Below are 16,529 nucleotides of genomic sequence, written 5' to 3'. Positions count from 1 at the left end.
ACTTGTGATCTCTCTCTGTCAAAGAAATAAATAAAATCTTTAAAAAAACAAACAAACAAACAAACCAGAGTTCAACAGAAGTCCTGGGGTGGTGCATTGTTCTTCCCCAGGACCTTCCAAGTGAGACACTGAGGAGGACAGTGGGCCCAGGAGACTGGCAGCAGTGGAGACACGAAGCCCTGGGGCAGGTATGGCGAGGCACGGGTTGGGTAGGTGTGGGAATCAAGGCAGAGAACATGAAAAGTGTCCAGGCCATTCTCACTCAACAGGTATCACGGAGCGCCTACTCTATGCCTTGCCCTGGCCTGAGCACTGTGGACACAGAGAGGAATGAGACTTGGCATGTGACCTCAGGGAATGCACAGTGTGTGGGGAAGACAGATCATTCCCAGAAGCGCCAACAGGGCGTGAGAGGAGACGGCTTAGTGTGGCGGTGGAAGTGTGTCCAGGGTCTCAGGGGAGGGATTCCTGAGTGGTTCCCAGCGGCGGAGTACTAGAAGAATACATAGTTAGTTGGTCAGACAAGATTTGGGAGCTGGAGCAGGTGGAATCCAGCCTGGACCCCAGCCTGGGTCAACTGCCCTCCAGGTCTGGCAGCGAAGGGGTGAAAGTGGACCCACAGGTGGGCTCTGGGAAGACCATCTACAGATGCTTTTCTTCCCATTGATGAGCAAACTGAGGTTCAGAGTGGGGAAGCCGTTCTACCCAGATCTGACTCCTCACATCTTGTGCTTTTTTCAACTATGTTCAATTCTTGCCAAAATCATAGGGAAGGTGTGGAAAGGACGGCTTTCTCCTGAACTTGCAGGAATGCCTGGAGGGGCTGGTGTGGGAGCTGTGGCGGGGTGCCCCTCCCTGCTGTGTGTCCTAGATTTGTGCTTCCTGAAGCAGGCAGAGCCCTGTGAGGGGACATAAAGGGAGGTGGTGACATGGACTGGAGATGGGCAAACCCAGACATGGAGCCCCCAGTCAGAGGAGGGAAAACCCCACTCTTGCCCTCAGGGCCCTCCTGTGGAGTCCAGCCCTCGGTGGGTGGGTGGGGGGCTTCCCTCTCTGTGGAGGTGGGAGAACATGGTCTGAAGGATGTAGGATGGAGGGGAACTGTGTGGAAGTTAGAGGTCAGAGGTCAGGGTCAGGGGAGGGCCTGGGGTACCTCTGGCTAGCTGGGAAGGGTCAGGGCTTGTCAGGCTTAGCTCTGGGTGCTCAGGGGCAGGCATAGAGGGAGGCTAGAAGCTTGGGGGCTGGTCTAGCTCAGCCTCAGCCTGAGTGACCTGGAGTTTGTCCCACTCTTCTAGGCTGGTGCCCAGAGTCCCCAGAGCTCTGCCAAGTGGAGCCACCAGCCCAGGAGCTCAGTAACACAAGAGCCAGCTGGGCCCCCCAGCAGCCCCCCCTTGAGCGCTGGAGCCCTGTTGCTCCTTCCTCCCAGCCTGTCTGGAGGCAGCAGGGCAGTGGCTGCTAAGTCCAGGCCCAGGCGGGGGAGGGGTGGAAGAAGATGGAGGGAAGGGGGAGGGCAGGTCCTGGCATCTGACGCACTCACAGCCAAAGCCTCTTTTCCTTGGACCCAGAGTGCTCTGCAGTGGGGCTGGAAGCCAGCCCCAGGGAGATACTGGGAGCAGGGTGCAGGGGCAGGGGGGGGGGGTGGGGGGGGGGGAGAGGGGAGTTGGGTGGAAGAGAAGGCAGAATCAGAGAAAGGCCTGGAGAAGGAGGTAGAGATAAAGAGTCTGAAAGAGAGAGAAGGGGGGAAAAGCAGAAGCAGGTGTAGTGGGTATGACTATGGGTACATGCATTCAGGTAGGCAAGAAAATAGGCTGTTTTTATTTACATTATTTTTTAAAGATTTATTTATTTCAGATATAGAGCGAGAGCTGGCCCTGGACACGAGCAGGGGTGGAACAGAGGGGGAGGGAGAGGGACAGACTCCGCCCTGAGCCCTACACAATCTGACTCTGTGAGATCTTGACCCAAGCCAAAATCAAGAGTCAAATACTCAGTCTGCTGAGCCACCATGTGCCTGAAAATAGGGTATGTTTAAAAATTTACTCAGAGGAGGGGCACCTGGGTGGCTCAGTGGGTTAAGCATCTGCCTTGGGCTTAGGTCATGATCCTGGGGTCCTGGGGATGGGCTCCCTGCTCAGCCAGCTGGGTCTAAAGTCTCCAGGCCCTGGAGGGTTTGCTGGGCTGGCTCTGGCTGCTCAGCGATAGGCTGCAAAGGAACAGGGACTCTGCTAAGGGACAGATAACCCGACTCAGGGGCCAAAGGGACAGACAATTGCCTAGGTCTTCTAGGGACCAGAATGCGAGAGTCTTCCCCATCCTTTTCTCTGGGGCTGGGAGTGGCAGTTCAGGCTCCCCAGTCCCTAGGAATAGGTGGGTCTAGGCCCTGGGCTCAAGGGGAGAAAACGGTATATGAGACAAATAACACACAAAATATGTGTTAATTGACTGTTTGTGTTATTAGGAAGAAGAGTAGGCTCTTAGTAGTTAAGTTTTTGGAGAGTCAGAAATTATACATGGATTTTTGACAGCACCCCGACCCCCACACCATTCAAGGGTCAACTGTATATATATTTATACATGTCTCTATATAAAAGCATATGTACCATTTAAAGAGTAAAGATAAAAGGAACATCCTGGGGGCGCCCGGATGGCTCAGTCGGTTAAGCTTAGGGAAAAACAAAAAGGAGCATCCAGGCACCCCCCACTAGTTTAATTGGACATGTCCGTACCTTTGAAGCCCATGTATGGCCCTCTTCTGTTGCCTCCCCTTTCTCATCCTCCCAGAGAAAAATACCATCTTGAAAATGGTGTCCATCATTCCCTTAATGGTGTTAATCATTTGGGCAGATTCATCCATTGGACACAGCACCTAAGACCCATAACACTTTTAGAAGCCCATAAAAATGTTTCCTTCTGGGGCACCTGGGTGGCTCAGTGGGTTAAAGCCTCTGTCTTCGGCTCAGGTCATGATCCCAGGGTCCTGGGATCCAACCCCGCATGGGGCTCTCTGCTCAGCAGGCAGCCTGCTTCCCCCTCTCTCTCTGTCTGCCCGCCTCTCTCTGCCTACTTGTGATCTCTGCCTGTCAAATGAATAAATAAAATCTTTATTTTTAAAAAATATTTTATTTATTTATTTGACAGAGAGAGAGAGAGAGAGATCACAAGTAGGCAGAGAGGCAGGCAGAGAGAGAGGGGGAAGCAGGCTCCTCGCTGAGCAGTGAGCCCAACACAGGGCTCAATCCCAGGACCCTGAGATCATGACCTGAGCCGAAGGCAGAGGCTTAACCCACTGAGCCACCCAGGCACCCCAGTAAATAAAATCTTTTAAAAAAATGTTTCCTTCTAAAATCAGAGATGATTGAACAAATGGGTTAACAGCGCTTTATGCTTAGGTTGCTAAGAATTTTTAACACAAATATTGAATTATCAAGTGCATTTTCTGTATAAGTTGAAATGGTTACTTGGTTTTTCTCCATTAGCATGCTGATATGATTAATTCTACTAGTAGATTTTCTGATGTTGAATCAACCTTCCTAGAATAAGCTCAACTTAGTCATGACATGTTTATTATCTTTTGAATACATTGCTAGATTGAAGTTGCTGATACCGTTGAGGAAATTAACATCTATATTCTTTTTTTTTTTTAAGATTTTATTTATTTATTTGACAGAGATCACAGGTAGGCAGAGAGGCAAGCAGAGAGAGAGGAAGGGAAGCAGGCTCCCTGCTGAGCAGAGAGCCCGATGTGGGGCTCGATCCCAGGACCCTAGGATCATGACCTGAGCCGAAGGCAGAGGCTTTAACCCACTGAGCCACCCAGGCGCCCCATAACATCTATATTCTTAAGTAACATTGCTCTGTAATTTTTCTTTCTTATACTGTCCTTGGCTGTTTTCTTTTTTAAAAGATTTGTTGATTTATTTTTATTTTTTTAAAGATTTTATTTATTTATTTGACAGATAGAGATCACAAGTAGAGAGAGAGAGGGGGAAGCAGGTTCCCCGCTGAACAGAGAGCCCGATGTGGGGCTTGATCCTAGGACCCTGGGATCATGACCTGAGCCGAAGGCAGAGGTTTTAACCCACTGAGCCACCCAGATGCCCCTGTTTATTTATTTTTAGAGAGAGAGAGACAGAGTCCACACGTAAGTTGAGCAGGGGTAGGGGCATAGGGAGAGGGAGAGAGAGAATCTCAGGCATACACCATATCCCCCACTGAGCTTGGAGCCCGATGTGGGGCTCAATCCGAGGACCCTGAGATCATGACCTGAGCTGAAATCAAGAGCCAGACACTCCATCGCTCCAACTGACTGAGTCACCCAGGCACCCCGTCCTTGACTGTCTTTGATGTAAATTTTTATTTTTCCAGGCATTTGCTGAGTTTACCTTTGATTCAAGTTCATTGTCATAAAACTATCTGCAATATCCCTCTGTTATCTTTTAAATTTCGGCTTCTGCTGCAGTTCCCTAGTCTGTTTTTCAAGTCCAACACTGTTGAATTGTGCTGCCTTCCTTTTCTTTCTTGATTTTTTTTTTTTAAGATTTAATTTATTTATTTCACAGACAGAGATCACAAGTAGGCAGAGAGGCAGGCGTGGTGTGGGCAGAGCAGGCTCCTCGCCAAGCAGAGAGCCCGATGCAGGGCTCAATTCCAGGACCCTGCGATCATGACCTGAGCCGAAGGCAGAGGCTTTAACCCACTGAGCCCACCCAGGCGCCCCTCTTTCTTGATTTTTGACCAGTCTTTCCAGGAATGTCTCAGTTTTGTTCCTGTATCAGTTCAGAATTAGTTTCAGCTGGAAGCAATAGACCCCCACTGTTCTACTATCCCCAGAATGAGACCTTTGTCTTAAGGTCCTCGCTGACACCCGTTTCTGGCAGCAGGATGGGGAAAAGGAGAAAGAGCTGCTTGCCAGTTGCGTGCCCAGGCTCAGTCCTTGGGGCTCACTCCCTCTCTCCCTTCTTCATCCCATGGTCCCACTAAAGACTGCCTATGTCGTGAGAATTTGGAATTCACATCTGTAGCCTACTCCTCTCTCTTGAGCTCCAGACATGCAAATCCAATGCCCACTCAAAATTTCCACTTGAATATCTGTCTAATAGGTATTTAGAACTCCACAGGGCCAAAATTTCACTCTCTAGGGAAGAAAAATCCAACAAAATGCTGGAACCTCAAAGGGTCCCTTTCTTCTGAATGCTTCCTGATTGCAGCTTGGAACTTGATCGTAGCTTGGCTCCCCCTTCCCAGAGAGAAGGCTCTGCAGCTCCTGGAATAACATCATTTGATGGAGCTCAACCAGAACTTTTTTTTTTTTTTTTAAGATGTTGTTTTTAAGTCATCTCTACAGCCAGTGGGGCTCAAACTCACACCTTGAGATCAGGAGTCACATGCTCCCCTGACTGAGCCAGCCAGGCGCTCCAACCAGCACTTAAAAAAAAAAAAAAAAAGAGGGGCGCCTGGATGGCTCAGTGGGTTGAAGCCTCTGCCTTCGGCTCAGGTCATGATCCCAGGGTCCTGGGATCGAGCCTTGCATCGGGCTCTCTGCTCAGCAGGGAGCTTGCTTCCATCTCTCTCTCTCTCTGCCTGTCTCTTTGCCTACTTGTGATCTCTGTCAAATAAATAAATAAAATCTTAAAAAAAAAAAAAAAGGAAAAAGAAAAGAAATAGAATAACACAGAATAGATTAGACCGGGAAATAGAAGTGTGTCTCACATGTGAATAGGGTAAAGTATTGTTCATGAATCTCCCATCTGCTTACTGAATCCTATTGTAAAATGTCTTATCCTGTGTTGAAGTAAAAAATTTTGGTGAGGCTTTGGGTTTCAATGGGTGCCTTTAGGGCAAACACCAGCTAAAAGGCTCTTTTATTCCTGAGGAATTGTCCTTGCTTGTCATTTCTGGCCTCTCTTATTTCCCTTACTTTGTGGGCAGCTCATTGATGCTTTACAAAAGATAATTTTTAAAATGTATCCACCGTCTTTTAAAGAGGATATATGGAGAAGTGTTTCTCTGCTTCCCTTTCTCCCACTTTGTTAGAAATGGAACTTTCTTCCTGTGGTTCTATCCCATTTCATTCCACCACTGAGTTCATTATACTCCAGCTTCACTTGCTTCCTTTGTGTTCCCCCCAATGGCCAAACTCTGTTCTGCAAAGAATCTTACACATCCTGCTCCTTGCACCTGGATTGTTTCTCCCTGGCACTTCTAAGTCTGGCTCCTTCGCATCCTTCAGAACTTCTTTATCAACCAGGATTTGTTCAGTTATAAGTGATAGAAACCCTAGCTCAAAATAGCTTAAGGGAAAACAAAACAAAACATTTAAGAGAAAAGGCCAAATGAGAGACTATGGGCTCTGAAAAACAATCTGAGGGTTTTGAAGGGGCGGGGGGTGGGAGGTTGGGGGAACCAGGTGGTGGGTATTAGGGAGGGCACATATTGCATGGAGCACTGGGTGTGGTACAAAAACAATGAATACTGTTACGCTGAAAAGAAATTAAAAAAAAATAATAAATAAATAAAGAGAAAAAGGCCAAGGGGCATGCCACCTTCAGGTATAGCTAGAATCAGGTGCTCATGAAGTCTCTCTGTTTCTGGGCTTGCCTGCCAGGCACCAGGCAGGTAGGTACTTCCTTTGTGGTGACAAGCTGACTTCCTGCAGCTCCAGGTCCAAAATCTGGTCAACAATTCCTGGGCAAAGAAAGTCTCTCTTCCCCAGAAGTTCTAGCAAACATCCTAGGGTTGAGTTTCGTTGGCCGGGCCAGGATCACAAGTCCATTCTGGAGATGGGCGGGGGTCAGTCCCACAAAGAACATGCATTGAGTTTGTCAGAGAGTTTGTGTCCCCTCAAAATAAAGGCACTGTTGTCAGAAGTAGGATAAGTGAATGATGGGAAGGCAAAAACCACAGTTGCTCACTCCATCATCCTTGACTCCTTGATCTAAAGGACATCCTCTTGGTTACTCCCTGTCACATCCCCCTGTTTATTTCCTTCAAAGCATGTAGGTAAGCTGATCTGAAATGGTATTTGTATTGATTCCTTGTGGCCTTCCTCTTTCCCTCTGCATCAAGAGTGCTCAGAGCACAGGCACCACGGCCCTCTTGATCACTGCTATATTCTAGCTCTTAGAGCACAGAGTAAGCACTTAATAAAGGCTTTGGGCAAGAATGAGCTTGCCAGAAAGCCATGTTCTCTTGCTTTCTTAAGCATCTCCCAAGGGGGGTTCATGCCAGGCAGCCCGATGCCCTTCGCCACTGGATCAATCCCATCAGCGTATCAAGGTGTAGCTTCCATTTTACAGAATTCCTTTTCAACCCTAGTTTCTTGCCTGTTATCAGCCCACTTCTCTGTTTCTTTCCAAAACAAAACTTCACAGAAGAGTAGTCTACTTTTGCCAGGATGCTTCCTCACTCTCAATTTATTCAGTCACTCTCTTATTTTACCTTTTTATTACCAACCACTCTTGCTCAGGGTCCTTTGCTGGTTCCTCACCATCACCTTGACATCTAAATATGGCACCTCTGCTTCTCTCCTCTATCAGCACTTTCTCCCAAGGCCATTCATCCTGCCCCATGCTTTCAGTGCCCTCTATATGTTGATGACAAATTTAAGCCTCCAGTCCTGACTTCCAGATGCATCTATACACCTGCTTACTTATGGATATCTAATTTGGGTGTTATGAAATAAAAGAAGAAAAAATATATATATAGGTCTGTACTCCTGGTTCCTGGGACAGGACTCTTAAAATCCTTGCAATTTCCCAAGTGATGAGAGCATAAGAAACATCCTTTTGCTCCAATATTCAATCTTTGACCCCAGTTCCTGGCACAGAGCTCCTAGAGCCCTTGGAGTTTCCTGGGTCACAGGAGCATATTTTACTCTAATGAGGTGACTCTTGGTGGGCTCCTAGATAGCTTCAGAGAGGGGAGCAGGTCACCAGAAACACCAAGCCATGATTAGAAGCTTGAAACTTTCAGCCCCATCCTCTGGGAAGGAGAGAGAAACTGGGTGGCTCAGTCGGTTAAGTCTGACTTCCGCTCAGGTTATGATCTCAGGGTCCTGGAATCGAACCTCACATCAGGCCTTTTGCTCAGAGGGAAGTCTGCTTCTCCCTCTCTCTCTCTCTCCCACTGCCTCCCTGCCGCCCCCCACCCCAGCACATGCTCCCCTCCCAAATAAATAAATAACATCTTTTAAAAAATAGATCATGGGGCACCTGGGTGGCTCAGTGGGTTAAGCCTCTGCCTTTGGCTCAGGTCATGATCTCAGGGTCCTGGGTTCGGGCTCTCTCCTCAGCAGGGAGCCTGCATTTCCCCCCCACACCCCCCGTCTGCCTCTCTGCCTACTTGTGATTGCTCTCTCTGTGTCAAATAAAATCTTAAAAAAAATAAAATAAAAAATAAAAAAATTGATCATACCTCCATAATGAAGGGTCCATAAAAATTTCCAAAGCATGGGTTTTGGAGAGCTTTGGGTTGGTGAAAATATCCACATGCTTGGAGGACAGTACACCCTAATTTCCGGGAGACAGAAACTCCAGCGCTTGGGGCCCTTCTGGATCTCGCCCTATATATCTCTCCTTCTTCTTCTTCTTCTTCTTCTTCTTCTTCTTCTCCTCCTCCTCCTCCTCCTCCTCCTTCTTCTCCTTCTTCTTCTTTTTAATTTTATGTATTTATTTGTCAGAGAGAGAGAGAGAGAGAGAGAGAGAGAGCACAGGCAGATAGAGTGGCAGGCAGAGGGAGAAGCAGGCTCCCTGCCGAGCAAGAGCCCAATGTGGGACTCGATCCCAGGACGCTGAGCCGAAGGCAGCCCCTTAACCAACTGAGCCACCCAGGCATCCCGTATCTCTTCTTCTGACTGTTCAGTGGTATCTTTCATCACATCCTTTATTATATAATAAACTGGTCAAGATAAATGTGAGCCTCACTTCTGTGAGCTAGTCTAGCAAATGACTGAATCCAAGGAGTGGCTCCTGGGAAACTCTTATTTGTCAAGTCCATCAAGAGCTGTGGGGAACCTGAGGTCCTAGTGCTTGTGACTGGGGTCTGAAGTGGAGAACAGTCTTGTGGAAAGGAGCCTTGTCCTGGGCAGTCTACAGATCTCCAGTTGGTACCAGAATTGAATCGAATTACAGGACTCCCAGCCGGTGTTGGAGAATTGGTGGGTGTGGAAACTACTAGGAACTGGTAGAATTGGTAAGTGTGGGAACTATTAGAATTTACCAGAAATATATTTTTCCCTATTTTTTTTTCAGTTTTGCCTTTCTACATTAGACTGATACTTAATGGACATGATTTTACAAGTTATATTTCCATTTTCCAGCGCACAGTAACTCAAACCTTATTCTCTGAATGCTGTGTTAATGCCACTTATTTTTTTTTTTAAGATTTTATTTATTTGACAGAAAGAGATCACAAGTAGACAGAGAGTTAGGCAGAGAGAGACGGGGAAGCAGGCTCCCCGCTGAGCAGAGAGCCCGATGAGGGGCTCGATCCCAGGACCCTGAGATCATGACCTGAGCCGAAGGCAGAGGCTTAACCCACTGAGCCACCCAGGCGCCCCAATGCCACTTATTTTAAATAATCTTTTGCCTTTGAAAATGAGTGTATAACCCCTGTAAGATATATTTAGCTGGGCTAAAAAATGGGAAGATATAATGGGTTATTCCCATAGACCCCCTTTGTTCTTATTTTTGTGATAAAGCAGTTAACATTTAGAGAAAATAAAAAGAGAAATACCTCTTGACCTTGATTTCTCCATGAAACCTGTCCCTCCCTTGCTCTTTTCCATCTCAGTCAAGGGCACCACAATCCATTCTGCTGCTCTGTCTACAAACCTGGAGGGCATTCTCTGCCCTAACCCCACCCCCACTCCCATTAATAAAGCTCAAATCCATCCTCCCTCCCACCTCTTGCCATTACTCCTGGCCTAGCCACATCCTCTCAGCTGGATTACTGCAGTAATCTTCTAACTGTTCTCCCTCATCCTCCTCCTGTTCCCTTGCAGATCACTCTCCACACAGCAAACAGCACAATCTTTTAAAAACAAATCAGATCATGTTGATCCCCACTTAAGCCTTTCAAAGGCTTCCCCTGCACTAATCCTCACCCTGACCTCAGCTCTGACCCCATTCTCCTATTGGTTTACCAGGCACTGAGCACACCAATCTTTCTGTCTCAGGACCTTTGCACGTTTTTGTTTTTGTTTTTGTTTTCTTCCTGCTGGGAAATCTCTTTCCTTAATTCCACAGGACTGACTCCTGCTCCTCTCTCAGGTCTCTGTTTAAATGTCACCTTCTAAGGAGAAGCCCTCCCTGACTCCTCTTTCTATCATGTCACCGGGTGATTCCTTGTTCATCATTTCTAGGGAAGCACTCACTGTAGATAGCATCATGGTTGAAAATAGATTCTGCAGGCAGACTGTCTGGGCTGAATCTTAGCTTGGCCACCCCTTGTGACCTTGGCCACACTTACTCAATCAGCTTGTTCTAAACTTTCTTCATCTGTAGAATGGGGTGTGCTAAGAACAGCGGCCGCTGGGAAGATTACTTCCTGGCGCAGAGTAACCACTAGGTAAAAATTAGCAGGTAGGGGCGCCTGGGTGGCTCAGTGGGTTAAAGCCTCTGCCTTTGGCTCAGGTCATGATCCCAGGGTCCTGGGATCGAGCCCCACATCAGCAGGGAGCCTGCTTCCTCCTCGCTCTGCCTGCCTCTCTGCCTACTTGTGATCTCTGTCTGTCAAATAAATAAAATAAAATCTTTAAAAAAAAGTTAGCAGGTATTTTCTTCCTGGCACCCTTCTTGGGTCTTCATTATTTTGATTTCTGAAATTTAAGCTTTGGGGAATTAGGGATTGTGCTTTTTTTATTTACTGCCGTGCACCTTGCCCAGCGGCTGGTTCCTAGCAAGTGCTTGATTCCGTTGTTGAATGAATGCATGAACACAGATGCAATCTCACTCATGCCTTTTGGAGCTCACAGTCTGGAGATCCCGGAGTCTGACTTTGTTCTACTTACCCTTTGACACCTGGCCACTTTAGAGATGTAGAAACAGAGATCCATAGAGATCGAGCAGTTTGAGCAGAACTTTGAGGAGGAAGGGGTAGTGCTCTTCCCAACTTCCCAGAAGGAAGTACCATTTCTATTTGTCAGAAATGTGATGGAGCCCCAAATGCATGTGCCCTGATATAGGGAAGACATTCGGGTTCGAAGCCAATGGCCAAGAAAGAATTCTTGAGACATCTTTGGTGTTGAAAGGTGGTTTTATTAAAGCACAGAGACAGGACCTGTGGGCAGAAAGAGCTGCACTGGGGTCATGAGGAGTGGCCTTTTACATGCTTTCAAGTTGGGAGGGGGTTAGGGATAGTGTAAGCCTCCCAGGTATTTTGGAAACAAGGTTTCCAGGATCCTGGGGTTGGGGGGGCTCGGGGGCTAGCTATTTTTGGGAAATGTCATTTATTACTGTTTAGTAAAAGCTGAGTCATGAGACTCTTCAGATATGTATCAGTGGGTCATATGCTTGGAAGATATTTATATCCTGGCATATATCCTGGGGTGGAGGAGAGTAGAGATAAAGGAATTTCCAAAAGAATTTTTAAAAAATACTTTATTTATTTGAGAGAGAGAGTGAGTGAGAGAGCACAAACTAGGGAAGGGTAGAGGGAGAGGGAGAGCAGGCTCCCGCTGAGCAGGGAGCCTGATGCAGGACTCCATCCCAGGACCCTGGGATCATTGTCTGAACTAAAGGCAGATGCTTAGCCAACTGAGCCACCCAGGCACCTCCCCCAAAGGAATTTGTGTATGTTGAAGTAGATTTATAGGATCCTGGAGGGTTGAGCTAAGATTGCCTTTTGTCCTTAGCAAAGTATTAACATGGGGGAAGTTGAGTCCCTAGAGGAAGATAGTGCACTGTTTGAAGGACTTGTCAATGGGCTGTAGGTAGTAAGGAAATTTAATAATTTTTCTTCTCCCTTTGTTTCCCACATCAGACCTGTTGCATCCACTGTGAACACAAGTCATAGCGTTTTTTTTTTTTTTTAAGATTTTATTTATTTATTTGACACACAGAGAGAGATCACAAGTAGGCAGAGAGGCAGGCAGAGAGAGGGGGAAGCAGACTCCCTGCCAAGCAGAGAGCCCAATGCGATGCGGGGGGGTTTAATCCCAGGACCCTGAGATCATGACTTGAGCCAAAGGCAGAGGCTTTAACCCACTGAGCCACCCAGGCGCCCCAAGTCATAGCCTTTTATCCTAGGAATACAAACCAGGGCAAAATTTTCATCACAAGAGAAATGAAAAACAAAGAAAATCTGTGAGCTCTCAGGAGGGAGCGGCAGGGTGGGTTGCAGTGTTGTTGACTGAAGCAGAACTGACACTGGACTTGTGCCTTCCTGGGAAAGAGGTCCAGTCCCCAGTCCAAATAATTGCCACCTTCCAGACATTTTCTTTATGCTACATCTAGGAATCTGGAGGCCTCATTTTCTGACTGTGCGAAGAGAGGCTTAGAATGATGGGACTTGCTCAAGGCCTTGTGACTTAAAGCCGAGATTCCTTTAAGCCCTAATTAATATGAAAGCTCTTAACATGAGAATGGAGAGAAGAAGGAGGTGAGTAGGAGGGAGGAGATGGAGAAGGAGGTGTCACGTGCTCTTGGCAGGCTGGGGAACTGACAGGTGTGGGGCACCCGGAAACCTTTCGGGGAGGGTAGGGGAGTCTGTTGAGGAAAGAGGAGATGGAGGCTGGGGCCTAGCTGGTTTATTTTCAGAGCTGCTATCTTTGTCTGCATCTGCTAAATTATTAAACTGATATCACATCCTAGGGGGGTGCCAGGCCAGGTTGCCAGGAAGAGACTGAAAAGGAGGGGCTGCATCTTTTGGTGAGGCCTTGAATCTTCTAGGCTGAGACTGGGATGCCAGCAGACTCCTCAGGCCTCGACCTCCTGCCCCACTCCACTCTCAGCTGATGCAGGGGAATCCTGTCTTGGGCCCTAGCTTCTGTCAGGATCTGTCTCTCTCCACTGGCTTCTGTCCTGGTAGGAGCGTGAATATAATAATGGACAGGACTGGGCACCCAGGTGGCTCAGTGGGTTAAAGCCTCTGCCTTCGGCTCGGGTCATGATCCCAGAGTCCTGGGATTGAGCCCTGCATGGTATCTCTGCTCAGCAGGGAGCCTGCTTCCCCCCCCCCTGCCTGCCTCTCTGCCTACTTGTGATCTGTCAAATAAATAAATAAATAAAATCTTAAAGAATAATAATAATGGACTGGACTCTAGAGCTGCCTCTTCTCTTACCTGTCTCTGACTCAGACCACAGACAGATATGACCAGCTCGTGGGACCTTGGACAAATCCTTGCATCTGTGTCCTTGTCAGTGTTGGGGGTATGGTCCAGTCCATTCCCTAGAGCCTGAAGGTCACAGAGAAGTACCTTTCTCAGGGCTGCATAGCTGGGAACAGACTGAGCTTCATTCAATTCAGACTGAAGTCTCTCTAATTCCAGATGTCTTTCCCCTCCCTCCCTATTCTTTTAATTTAATATGTTCTTTCTCATTTTTTCTATAAAAGGAATGTATAACTTTTATAAGATCAGAAAAGCCAGTAATCATTATAGTTTAAAAACCTGTTCCCTAATTCCAAATGTCATGTTTGCCAGGCTGGCTGTGTCCTTACAGGTGGTTGCTTATAGCCCCGTCCACTCCCAGGCGCAGAAGTGCAGGCCAGTTAAGGACTCCAGGAAGGAAGCTGGCAGGTGCCAAAGGTCTCTCACCTCTGGTCCTGTGTACATAGTTTCCCTTCCTCCCTTCCTGTCCCCGCCCCCACCCCCATCTGGTCACCTCTCTACTTGACTCATCCTCTGGTCTCAGTTTAAATATCATCTCCTGCAGGGAACTCTCTTGAGCCCCTCCCCATCCAGCTGGGCTCAGTGTCTGTTCTATGTCCCCATAGTCTCTGTGTCCCCACCCCCATCCCAGTAGATATCTCACTGAAATGCCATCACCCGGTTGTGTCCCCTCGACTAGACTGTGTGTTCCCTAAGAGCAGAGCCCCATCTGATCATGGCTATACCTCCAGCAGTCAGCCTGACAAAGAGATAATGATTAATTTTTTTTTTTAATTTTATTTATTTACTTGAGAGAGAGAGGGAGCACAAGGGGACAGGACAGAGGGAGAATCAGAGCCTGAAGCTGGTAATCCCAGGACTCTGAGCAAAAGGTAGACATTTAACCAACTGAGCCACCCAGGTGCCCCTCAAATTTGTTGAATGAGAGGAAGGAAGGAAGGGGGGGAGGGAGGAAGGAAAGAAAGAAGGGAAAGAGGTTTCTACATTCTTTTTTTTTTTAAAAGATTTTTATTTATTTATTTATTTGACAGATAGAGATCACAAGTAGGCAGAGAGGCAGGCAGAGAGAGAGAGGGCGGGGGAGGAAGCAGGCTCCCTGATGAGCAGAGAGCCCGATGTGGGGCTCGATTCCAGGACCCTGGGATCATGACCTGAGCCAAAGGCAGAGGCTTTAACCTACTGAGCCACCCAGGCACCCCGAGGTTTCTACATTCTTAACAAGCTCTACCCTTGCATTATTTTTCAACTCAAATAAACATTTATTGACTGTCTTATGGGGTCAGGCACTCTACTTAACTTGAGGTGATTCTAATGATAAGCAAACTTGACCTAGGGAGAGAGACTATTTAACAAGTAAACAAATATATAAACATAACCTGTGGGAAGTGCCATAGAGAATAGGAACATGGGACAGATCAGAATTATAGGGAGGTGAAGGCTTTGGAGTGGGTCAGATCCATGTTTGAATTGGTTCTTGGCCACTCATCTGCTGTTTGGTCTCTGGCAAACCTCTTCACTTCCCTGGGCTTTGGTTTCTTTTTCTTTTCTTTTCTTTTTTTTATTTATTTGACAGAGATCACAAGTAGGCAGAGAGGCAGACAGAGAGAGAGGAAGGGAAGCAGGCTCCGGCTGAGCAGAGAGCTGGATGTGGGGCTCAATCCCAGGACCCTGGGATCATGACCTGAGCCGAAGGCAGAGGCTTTAACCCACTGAGTCACCCAGGCGCCCCTGGGCTTTGGTTTCTTATCAGGAAGAAGATGTTGCCGATGCCTGTCTCTAGAGGATGCCTTGAGGATATAGAGAACATTCATCCATTCAATAAATATGGGTTGAGTATATCCTATTGAGAGAAACAACTTGCTTAAATAGGCAATCTGTGTGGGATTTGAACTCAGGTCCGGCTGGGTCTTTGGATCTGGGTGATGATGGGGGGCAAATTCTAGTCTTATTCCCCTTGATTTGTCCCCCAGAAGTTGGGAGCAGTGATCTGTCTGATGATGAGCCAAGCTTTCTCACGCACAAGTCCCCCTCATTCAGTCTAAGGCACCTGAAAGTACTAAGAGAACACAGGAGCGGGGGAGGGTCCTCCATCCTCCTCCTCCACAGGAAATCCTCCTCCTGGACATCAAGTGAGTGCTGCTCCCCCATCAGCTTCCTCTTCAGGCTGGGGCAGTAGTCACACTGGTTACACCTTTTTGGCAAGTCCTCCTGAGTCTAAGGTTTGCTGGGGTTCTTCCCAATCAGTCTCAGAACTGGTTCCTGGCCCTCCAGCCCCTGCCCCACCCACAACAGACATCTCCCATCTCTCATGGCATCTTGGAGCGGATGGAAACTGAGGCAGGGCCGTGGTGTCTGGGCCAGTGTTTGGAGGTGGTAGGGCAGGGTCTCCTCTAGTTCAGAGAAAAATGGGCTGAGCTCAGTCCTACTGTTTTACCAGGATGACTAAAGTCCCATTTAAGGAGGGTACCTTAATGAGGGGAGACGCAGGTATCTGAGTTCCCAGAGGGCATGAATGGTCCAGTTGGTCCCATTCAGTGGTCCAGATTCAGCCACTGACCTATAATGTGGCCTCGGGCAAGGCACCTCTGTACCTTCTGTGTATGTTTCCCTCCTCTGTTTCTAGATGTGGGGATGCCTACCTACTGGGAGGAGCAAAGAGGAACAAGGACGCAGAAAGAATTTTGCACACCGTCGGGTCTGGGGCTCCTTTGAGAAAACCGCGCCAGGCTCAGCGGCTGCGCTGTGGTTTGTTCTGCAAGCGAAGGGCTTCCTCGGTGGGGAACCAACCGGGCCAGATCTCCATCTGAACGCCGGTTACCGCTCTACATTAACCTTTTCACTGACCCAGGGAGACTGAAGATGGGGTCCTGGAGAGACTTGTGGCCCAAGAACCGATTCGGCCAAGCGGCAGGTGCGGTTCGGGAAGGAGCACTGCGCAAGGAGTCAAGTCTCTAGAGTTCTAGTCCAGACTCTCACTGGCACACAGTTGGCCTCAGGTACCCTCCGCCCGAACTTTCGCTGCGAGGCGACTGGAATCCATGATTTCTAGGCATCAACTGCCAGAGCTTATGACTCAGTGACTAGACCAGAGAAGATGCGGTCCTCTTCTACCCTAAATTTGGGGGAAGGTGGATGGGGACCGGATGCCCCGGCTCGGCAGAGCGGGACAGAGGACCAGGGACCCGAAGGGTTAGGGAGGTGT

This window comes from Enhydra lutris, unplaced genomic scaffold (assembly GCF_002288905.1).
Source record: "Enhydra lutris kenyoni isolate GAN:26980312 unplaced genomic scaffold, ASM228890v2 scaffoldscaffold198, whole genome shotgun sequence".
NCBI lineage: Eukaryota > Metazoa > Chordata > Mammalia > Carnivora > Mustelidae > Enhydra > Enhydra lutris.
This window is presented reverse-complemented; position numbering follows the sequence as displayed.